Here is a 10,427-nt window from a genome sequence, read left to right on the forward strand (position 1 = left end):
GTTACAGCCCGGGGCTGAGAGTTCTGCAGATCCGTCCATGGGTCTGCTTCCAGAAGGCCCAGGGAATGAGTTCCAGCCTTGCCTATTACCAAGGGAACTAGTACTCAACAAGCTCCACATGGAGATTAATTGCCCACGGATCTTTTAGAGGTTATCACAGGCATAAAAAACTGGCCTTGCCAATAATACCCCCATCCCAAAAAAGAATAAAGAGGGAAACAAAATTGGGAGAATGAAAAGCTCCCAGCAGCGGGGCAAGGAACAAAGTGACTCCAATAAAGAAGGAAGAGTAAGCAGCCTGTTAAAGTACAAAATAACAGAGAAGGAGATGGTTTGATAGCACAAAGGACTGTTTCAATGCGAAAAACATTTAAACGTACCATCAAGGCCCACACAAGAAAGGTGGAAGGAAATGGTAAGGGGAGGGAAGGATAATAAGATTTGCCTGAGGGGAGACACAGAGAATCCAAAGCAAGGACCAAAGCAGTCCAGGAGGTCGGAAACCAAAACATTAAATGATGGAGATAAACATTGGGTTTTGGTTATCGTGCACTGAAACCACAGCAGATGCTCCCTCACTTCTTCCCACATCATTGTTCAGAGCCTCTCTAAATATCTTGCACGTGAAAAAAAAATCAACTGATGTGGGCTTCGCCTCCTGTCAGCTCAGAACGCAACTGTTGCTGCAGTCTCCTCCACACTGGGAGAACAAACACAGAATGGGGCTGCTGGATTTACTGAGCTAAATTGTCTGTTGTAACTCAGTGGGGAGCCTTCACATTTCTGAGTGAAAAAGTTCCACGCCAGCTGCTTACGCTGACAAATCTATGCTGGCATTGTAGTCTACTGTATTATTTTTGTTATTCATTCACAGGATGAGAGCATCACTGGCTATGCCAGCATTTAGTACGCATCCCTAATTGTTCAGAGTTGAGAAACAACCACATTTCTATGGCGACACATGCTGGCCAGACTGCATAAGGATGGCAGTTTCCTTCCCTAAAGGACACTAGTGAACCAGAAAGGTTTTTCCAGCAATTGACAATGATTTCATAGTATTCATTAGACTCTTAATTCCCCAGACTTTCTTTTCATTGAAATTCATCTGCCGCAGTGGGATTTGAACCCAGGTCCCCAGAACATTATCAGAGTCTCTGGATTAACAGGACCGGTGGTAATGCTGCTATCACTGGTTACACCAAATCGAGTGTAATCTTGAGACCGGGAATGAGGGAAGATTGCTGATGGGAAGAAGTTTTTTTGTGATAAACAGCCTTCATGTGTTGCACCTATTCATCCCTTTATCATTTCTTTACAGAGTGTAAATCTTGTGGCCTAAATGGCAGAGATGTTATGCAGACACATGGAGGTCAGCTTAAACTGGGGACTAGGCCTGTGGTGGTAGCATACTGTGTAGACTTGAGTACAGCAATAAATCATAAGGCAGATACAATGAAGCCAAATGCACCCAGCTCCACTTCTCAGGTTGAGGTAGGGGTCTATTGAAAGTTTTGAGCCCGAGATTGATGAGTTTCCTTTCAAGTAAGGGTTTTAGGTGTTATAGAGACGAGATAGTTAAGATACATATTAAATGATGGAACAGGTGAACAGGTTTGTGAGGATGAATGGCTTATTCCTGTATGTTCCTTAACTTTCCATCCATTGGACCTTTGTAAAGCAATAACCAGCCTTATTCCTAGAGAGTTAAAAAACACACAATACCAGGTTATAGGCCAACAGGTTTATTTGGAAGCACTAGCTTTCGGAGTGTCGCTCCTTCATCAGGTGGTTGTGGAGAATAAGATTGTACAGAATTTATAGCAAAAGTTGACAGTGTGATGTAACTGAAATTATATATTGAAAAAGACCTGGATTGTTTGTTAAGTCTCTCATCTTTTAGAATGAACATGTTGGTTTCAATTCTTTCGTATGTAAATCGCAAAACTTTTTTTTAAAAGTAACATTCTCAAGTAAAGTTTAACAATTGGTGTAAAGTCGGCCCAGGTAATGTATTGAAGGTGTGAGCTTCCCTGTGAGGCTGTCTGTGCCACATGCCACTTGAGAATGTAACTTTTAAAAGAAAGTTTTGCAATTTACATATGAAAGAACTGAAACCAACATGTTCATTCTAAAACATGAGAGACTTAACAAACAATCCAGGTCTTTTTTCAACATATAATTTCAGTTACATCACACTGTAAACTTTTGCTATAAATTCTGTGTCTTAGAATCTTATTCTCCACAACCACCTGATGAAGGAGCAGCGCTCTGAAAGCTAGTGCTTCCAAATAAACCTGTTGGACTATAACCTGCTGTTGTGTGCTTTTAACTTTGTACACCCCAGTCCAAAACTGGCGTCTCCAAATTATTCCGAGAGACACCTCTTCCCCCTGCCCATCCATTACAACCAATCACCATCGAATATTAACAAGCCAAATCCATTTACTAACATTTTGATCTAATTGCCCTATCATTTGGCTTCTCGTGTTTTTGAATCATTTACTGTCATGTGTATTCAATATAAAATGCAGTGATAAGTATGTACCGTTACCATGCATTGTAATCATTCACAATATCTTAAAATAAGATAGAAAATGAAGAAAAATGACTTAAACAAAGTCCAACTTTTCCTTCTCCACTGCTACAGTCCTGCTTGGGCTACACCAGCCCAGGTTGTGGAGAATAAGATTGCACAGAATTTATAGCAAAAGTTTACAGTGTGATGTAACTGAAATTATATATTGAAAAAAACCTGGATTGTTTGTTAAGTCTCTCATCTTTTAGAATGAACATGTTGGTTTCAATTCTTTCATATGTAAATCGCAAAACTTTTTTTTAAGGGGGTGGGGGGGGTGCATGGTGGCTCAGTGGTTAGCACTGCTGCTTCACAGCGCCAGGGACCCAAATTCGATCCCGCCTTCGGGCCACTGTCTGTGTGGAGTTTGCACGTTCTCCCCGTGTATAGAACATAGAACATAGAAGAATACAGCGCAGTACAGGCCCTTTGACTCTCGATGTTGCGCCGATCCAAGCCCACCTAACCTACACTAGCCCACTGTCCTCCATATGCCTATCCAAAATCCTCCATATGCCTATGTCTATGTCTGCGTGGGTTTTGCTCCGGTTTCCTCCCACAATCCGAAGATGTGCAGATTTGGGGAATTGGCCATGGTAAATTGCCCATAGTGTTCAGGGATGTGTAGGTTAGGTGCATTTTACAGGGAGAATAAAGAGTAACATGGGAGGGGAATGGGTCTGGGTGGGTTACTCTGCAGAACATCCGTGTAGGCTTGTTGGGCCAATTGGCCTGTTTCCGCACTGCAGAAAACGGAGAAAAGGAGGAGGAAAAAGAAAAAGATGGATGAAGAGGACAAGTCCTGGCACGGGAGCCCGGATGCTGCCTATTCCACTGCTGCCATCTTGGATTGTGCATGGGAGAATCACTGAAGGGAATACTGCAGTGGGGAGTCAGTGATACAGTAAATCTTAACGGGCGTCAGCATTCTACAGAAACCGTCCCCTCCATTTCCAGTCCACTATAACTGGATGAACCCGTGCAAACCACAGGAGCATGTACTGCCAATGAGCCATTTCAAAACCCAGCACTGCCCTGTTATTAAGAGACAGATTCACACTGCTATTCCCATTGGCTGCTGTAACCACTAGGATTTAGATCCCTGAAAGACCAGTTTCAAACAACAGTGGATATTGATTTAGCTGACAGTTACTTGCCCACGTGGGATGGTCTTTGGCAGGTTTATTGCTAAAAGTGCAATGCAGCTTTGCTTCATGTGCTCTGTTAGGGATTCCTCAGCCTCCCCAGCATCTCCAGAAGCTTCAACATTCCCCCACTCTTCATAATTTGCTCTTGTTGTTTTTCCTGCCGCTGTTGTGTGTTAGATCCCTTGAGGTGGAGTTTTCTTCATGTTGCATTGATTGATGTTTCTGTCTATGTGTGCCTCTCTCTCTCTGTCTATGTGTATATGTCAATGTTTTGTGTCAGTGCATCTGTATGGTATTTGTGTGTGTCAGTGCATGACTATATGTGCCATTGTGTACATGTATGTGTGTGTCAGTGTGTGCATATATGTGTGTGTTTGTATGGGAGACAATAAGATCACAATTAAATGCACTTTAAAAATCAGGAGAAAATTCTTCTTAGAATGTGGAATCCACTAACTAAAGTCATTGAAGTGAATGGGAGTGATGCAATAAAGGGGTAGCAATTGTGCAATGGAATCAAACATTCTGCTGTTATGTTGACAAGGTGAAATGAAGTAGAGTTGCAAGAGGGTGCAGGTTCATAGGACCCCTACCATAAGGAAGAAGGCCATTTGACCCATACTGACCCTCTGAAGAGCATCTCATCCAATCGCTGCATTTCCCATGACTGACCCACTTAGCCTGCACATCCCTGAACACAATGGGCAATTTAACATGGCCAATACACCTAAACTGCACATCTTTGGACTATGGGAGGAAACCAGAGAAAGGGGAGAATGTGCAAACTCTGACAGACAGTCTCTCGAGGCTGGAGTCGAACTTGGGTCCCTGGAACTGTGAGGCAGCAGTGCTAACCATTAAGCCGCAGAAACACCAGCAGAGACCTGTCTTTTTAAGTTGCTCACTGGCATGACCAGCAATCATTGCCCATCTCTTGAGAAGGTTGTAAGCTGCCTTCTTGCATCATTGCAGTCAGTATGGCATAGGCACAGATATGATGCTATTAGCCAGAAATTTCCAAGAGTTTGACCCAGAAACAGTGGAAGAATGTTGATACAGTTTCAGGTCAGTGAGCTAACTGAGTATGTAGGAGGGGATTGTACACGTGGGTGGCATTCCTATGTATCTACTGCTGATATCAACAAATCACAAGTCAGTAGTCACCTTTTAGCTAGTAGCAGTCATGGGCTTCAAAGGCTGAGTTGAAGGGGTATTGATGAGTTGTTGCAGTGCGTCTTGTGGACAGTAACCATTGCTGGCACTGTGCATTGATGGTAAAGGGAGTGAATGTTGAAGGTGGTGGATGATATGCCAGTCAGGTGTGGTGCTTTGTTTTTGGTGGTTTGTCAAGTGTTGTTGGAGCTGCACCCATCCAGACAAGTGAAGTTTTCTGTCACACTCCTTAACTGTGCCTTGTAGGTGGTGGTCAGGCTTTGGGGGAGTCAGGAGAAAAGTTAATTGTCACAGATATCCCAACTGTCACCGTCTCTTGCAGTCACAGTATTTCTTTGGCCAGTCCAGTTCAATGGTAACTTCCTGGATGTTGACAGCGGGAGATTCAACATTGATGACACCGTTGAATGTCAAAGGAAGATAGTTAAATGGAGGAGATGGTTATTTCGTGGCACTTCCTTGCCACTTATCAGACAAAGCAGACAAAGTTCAGGTCTTGCAGCGTAAGGGCATGGATCATTTCAGTGTCTGAAGAGTCGTGAATGGTGCTGAATATTGTGCAATCAACAGCAAATGTCTCTGCTTCTGATTGTGTGATGGAGGGAAAATTATCAAAGAATGTTTGCCTTAGAACACTACCCTGAGAAACTCCTGCATTGATGTCATTGAGCTGAGGTGATGGTTTCCATGACCACAACCAAATCAGCTCAAGTAAAGACAGAAGGTGCTGGAGAAACTCGGCAGGTTTGTCAATATCATTGGAGAGAGAAACACAGGTAAAGTTTTGAGTCCAAAATGACTCTTCCTCAAGACAAAGTGGCCAGAGGAATTGTTCTCTGTTGCCCAGTTGAAGTGAATTGGGGGAAAATTCATGGTATTATAGAATCGTACAGCACAGGAGGAAGTCATTTGAACCATTCTGCATGCGCCATCCTTTTGGAAGAGTTATCTGAGTAGTCCCACTGCTCCCCATAGCCTCCACTTCACCAACTTCTGGGAGTTCAGATCTCAACAAATTACTCACCCACACGCATATATCTCCCCCAAATGCACTTTGAATCTTCTTCAACCAGCCTTTCAGACAGTGCGTTTCTGAACTGTCCCTCGGTCGAAAGGTCCCTTTGAAGTTCCTGTATGTTATTTTACACAGTCATTGATCTGATCAGCAGCTGAATTGCACACAATGGAATTTTTATGCAAACAATTTAACCTGTGCGCTGTCAGGGGATATCCGACCCTAAATTCCTGACTTTGAATGTTTTACGATCTAATAGTGGCAATTTACCACCAGTTGAAATGACAAAAACAGATGTGTTTTCCCTTTTCCCAAACAGAAACATCAGATGTAGTTTTCAACACGTATTACTCTTCCCCAGTCCCTGCTGTGGCAGAGTTCACGCAGTGCAAACATTGAGCCAGTCTCTGAATGTATCAGATCCTATCAGCCCCTCTGCCCAAAGTACTTGCTGGCTTACTGGCTTTTGTATTTGGTGTGACCCAGTCTGAGAAGAAATTAAGCAGCTCAGTGGCAAAAGAATCACTGGGACATGCAAAGTTTGAGTCCACTTAGCTAACTCAAAGCTATCGGCCAAAGTAGTGGTTAATACTGCAGGTCAAATGCAATTACTGCTTGTTCAACCAACTGTTTTAACGATGCTTGCCACAAGTGTCATGTTACTTGCTTTTGAAAACATACAGCAATTCTTTAAAACATTGGCTTTAAGACATTTTTGTTTCAGTCCACAAGGTGAAAAGGCACAAACATTTAAAAAAAACCTTTATAAAGGTAACTTTTATGACCTAGATTCCAATCTCGACCTTGCCGGGTTGATAAACTATCCCTCCACTGGATGTTCTTTGTGGAGGACATTGCTCCAGCTAAACAAGGTGGTTAGTCCATGAACTTAGTCAGAGGAGTCTTAACTTCCTGTATGTCCTTTGCAGAGGAACTCTTTCCCTGCTGAATCAAACAGTTGCCCCACGACAACTTTTTGATTTCCAGCACGGAATTTGGTGCTTAGCGGAAACGAGAACTTTATTTGTAGCTCTTTCTGATTTTCTTCTTTTTGATGATATCCTGAATATTAGTCTGGTTTCCAATGGAGTTGTACAAAGTTCATCTGCAATTTGCGTAAGCAAATATTTATTCTGAATCTGCTGGTTGGTCTGGTTTGACCGGGGTGGCACGGTGGCTCAGTGGTTAGCACTGCTGCCTCACAGTGCCAGGGTCCCAGGTTTGATTCCAGCCTTGGGCAACTGTCGTGTGGAGTTTGTACATTCTCCCCGTGTCTGCATTGGTTTCCTCTGGTTTCCTCCCACATTCTAAAGATGCGCAGGTTGGCACATGCTAAATTGTCCATAGTGTTAGGTGCATTAGTCAGAGGGTCTGACTGGGTTACTCTTCGGAGGGTCGGTGTGGACTTGTTGGGCCAAAGGGCCTGTTTCACACTGTAGGGAATCTAATCATATAAACCTTTGAGTTCAACTTGTTGACTAGGTTTGAAATCTTCATTCACTCTCGCCCTTTGGTACACTGGTCATGTTCCTATCCTCAGTCTCGACACTGGAGAATTGCTGCTTAGTTAGCATTATAGCAGTCATGGATTTGGAAGAATTTCTTCACTCAAAGAGTTGTAAACCTGTGGAATTCTCCCCCACAGAACGCTGTTGGGGCCTCTTCATTCAATATAGTCAAGACGGAGCTGGACAGCGCCCTCGTGGCTAAAGAGATCCAGGGGTGCGGAGAGAAAGCTGGAGGAGGATATTGAAATTGCATGATCAGCCTTGATCATATTGAACGGTGGTGCAGGCTCGAAGGGCCGAATGGACTGCTTCTGCACAGATTTTCTATGTTTCTATTATGTCTCTCGCTGGGTTTTGATAATTCCAATTGGAAGACAAAGAATTGAAGTGTTCTTCTTGAATATGTGTCATCTCATCATCTGGCATCACATTCAAATCCACAAAAGTTTTGCCTTCAGTTAAAGACTCTTCAATGATCTTGAGTGGGTTACACTGCTCATTCTTGATGTCAGTATTGGTTTCTGGTCACAATCTGCTTACCTCTGTCATCTTCAGTGATGAGAGAAATGGAAGACATTTGCACCACACCCGTATAGTAACAGATTTGTTTCCTGTTGACTCTTCAAAATGATTCTCAAATACCCTGTGGAGGTAATCCCATTAAATTCGTTCTTCCTTTTGGGGTCAGTCCTGAGTTTAGGGAGCCCATTTAAGTCTTCTTTCGGTTTTCCTTTGACCCATTGGATGTCAACAGTTTGTTCCTTCCCAATGTTGTTGCTGTCTGAATGGTTTCTATTTAAACAGTCTCAATAAACTTGTTGGACTATAACCTGGTGTTCTGTGATTTTTAACTTTGTCCGCTCTCCAGTCCAACACTGGCACCTCCATTTTGTTTTCCTTGACCTAGTTGCTGTCTCTTGGGACCAGTGAAACAACCTCTCCTGCTTCAAAGATATTGAGGACAAGTCATCCATCCAGGCTCAAGAGTGAGAAACGTTGATTGTAAATAATATATACATTCTCAACTCTCTCAAGGTGTCTGTATTGCAGAGTTGTTTGTAGCACACTTAATTAGATTAGATTCCCTACATTATGGAAACAGACCCTTCAGCCCAACAAGTCCACAACAACCCTCTGCAGAGTAACCCACTCAGACCCATTTCCCTGTATTTACCACTGACTAATGCATCTAACACTATGGACAATTTAGCATGGCCAATTCACCTGACCTGCACATCTTTGGACTGTGGGAGGAAACTCACGCAGACGTGGGGAGAACGTGCAAACTCCACACAGACAGTTGCCTGAGGCGGGAATTGAACCTGGGTCCCTGTGAGGCAGTAGTGCCAACCACTGAGCCACTGTACCAGCCCAATCATGAGTGTTATGCTACCTGGATCATACAGGTTCCTGTCTGTAGGCTGTATTTGCAGCGTGGTATTCAATCTGATATGAAAGTGATACCCCCTTGTATCAATGTAAAAGTAAAAGTAAATCTAAATTGGTTCTATCAAGCTGTTGGATCAACAATTTCAGTTAGAAATACATTGGTTACTTGCTTTAATAATAGAATAATAGAATCCCTTCAGTGTGGAAGCAGGCCATTTGGCCCGTCAAGTCTGCTCCAGCCATCCAACGAGCATCCCACCCAGTTCCATCTACCCCCACCCTATCTCTGTAACCCTGCATATCCCATGGCTAATCCACCTTGCCTGCATTCTCATTCATCTGTCAAATGTTGCAAAATACGATTGTCCCTCAACTCCTCATGATGCTTTCATTCTTTTGGGAACAAAATTAAAATGATAGGAAGCTATTCAAAGAAGTAAGGAAAAGTGAAATAAAGTATATATAAGTTTACTAATTTCAGCCGCGTATCAAGAATTTGCTCTGGTCCTGTCTTAGCCTTTCCCATTGTCCAATCAAGCAAGACTGAGTGCCTGTGGATTTTAATCCAATCCAGGCTTTTACCACCATCTTCTGGCTGATATCATACCTGCAGGTCATGGCAAAACCCCATTACCAAACAAGCAGGAAGTGCAGAGGACACAACATAACTTTGTCTTTTCAGTTTTCCTCATTTCACACTTATCATTAGCAAGCAAAGGACAGGAAAACGAATCCCCTTATCTCTCTGTTATCATTGTTCTCCAGATCCAGCACCTAATTGAATCCAACTTCCTGCAACACAGAACATAGAAAAGTACAGCACAGGAACGGGCCCTTCAGCCCATGATGTTGTGCTGAACATGATGCCAAATTAAACTAATCCCTTCTGCCTGCCCTTGGTCCATACTCCTCCATTACTTGCATATTCATGTGCTTATCAAAAAGCCCTTATATGCCCCAATTGTATCTGCCTCCATCACCACCCCTGGCAGAGTGTTCCAGACTCCTACCACTCTGTGTAAAAATCTTGCCCCTCACATTGCCTTTGAACTTTCCCCCTTCACCATATTACAGAGGAAGAAGTGCTGGATGTCTTGAAATGCATAAAAGTGGATAAATCCCCAGGACCTGATCAGGTGTACCCTAGAACTCTGTGGGAAGCTAGAGAAGTGATTGCTGGGCTTCTTGCTGAGATATTTGTATCATCAATAGTCACAGCTGAGGTACCGGAAGACTGGAGGTTGGCAAACGTGGTGCCACTGTTTAAGAAGGGCGGTAAAGACAAGCCAAGGAACTATAGACCAGTGAGCCTGACATCGGTGGTGGGCAATTTATTGGAGGGAATCCTGAGGGAGAGGATGTATATGTATTTGGAAAGGCAAGGACTAATTAGGGATAAGAGTTGAAAAGTGTGGTGCTGGAATAGCGCAGCAGGCCAGGCAGCATCCGAGGAGCAGGAGAATCGACATTTCGGGCATAAGCCCTTCTTCAGGAATGAGGCTGGTGCGCCAAACGGGCTGAGATAAAAGGTAGTGGGGAGGGAATTTGGGGGAGGGGTGTTGAATACGACAGGTGGAAGGAGGTGAGGGTGAGGGTGATAGGCCAGAGAGGGGGTGGGG

Source organism: Chiloscyllium plagiosum, chromosome 18 (genome assembly GCF_004010195.1).
Source record: "Chiloscyllium plagiosum isolate BGI_BamShark_2017 chromosome 18, ASM401019v2, whole genome shotgun sequence".
Classification (NCBI taxonomy): Eukaryota; Metazoa; Chordata; class Chondrichthyes; order Orectolobiformes; family Hemiscylliidae; genus Chiloscyllium; species Chiloscyllium plagiosum.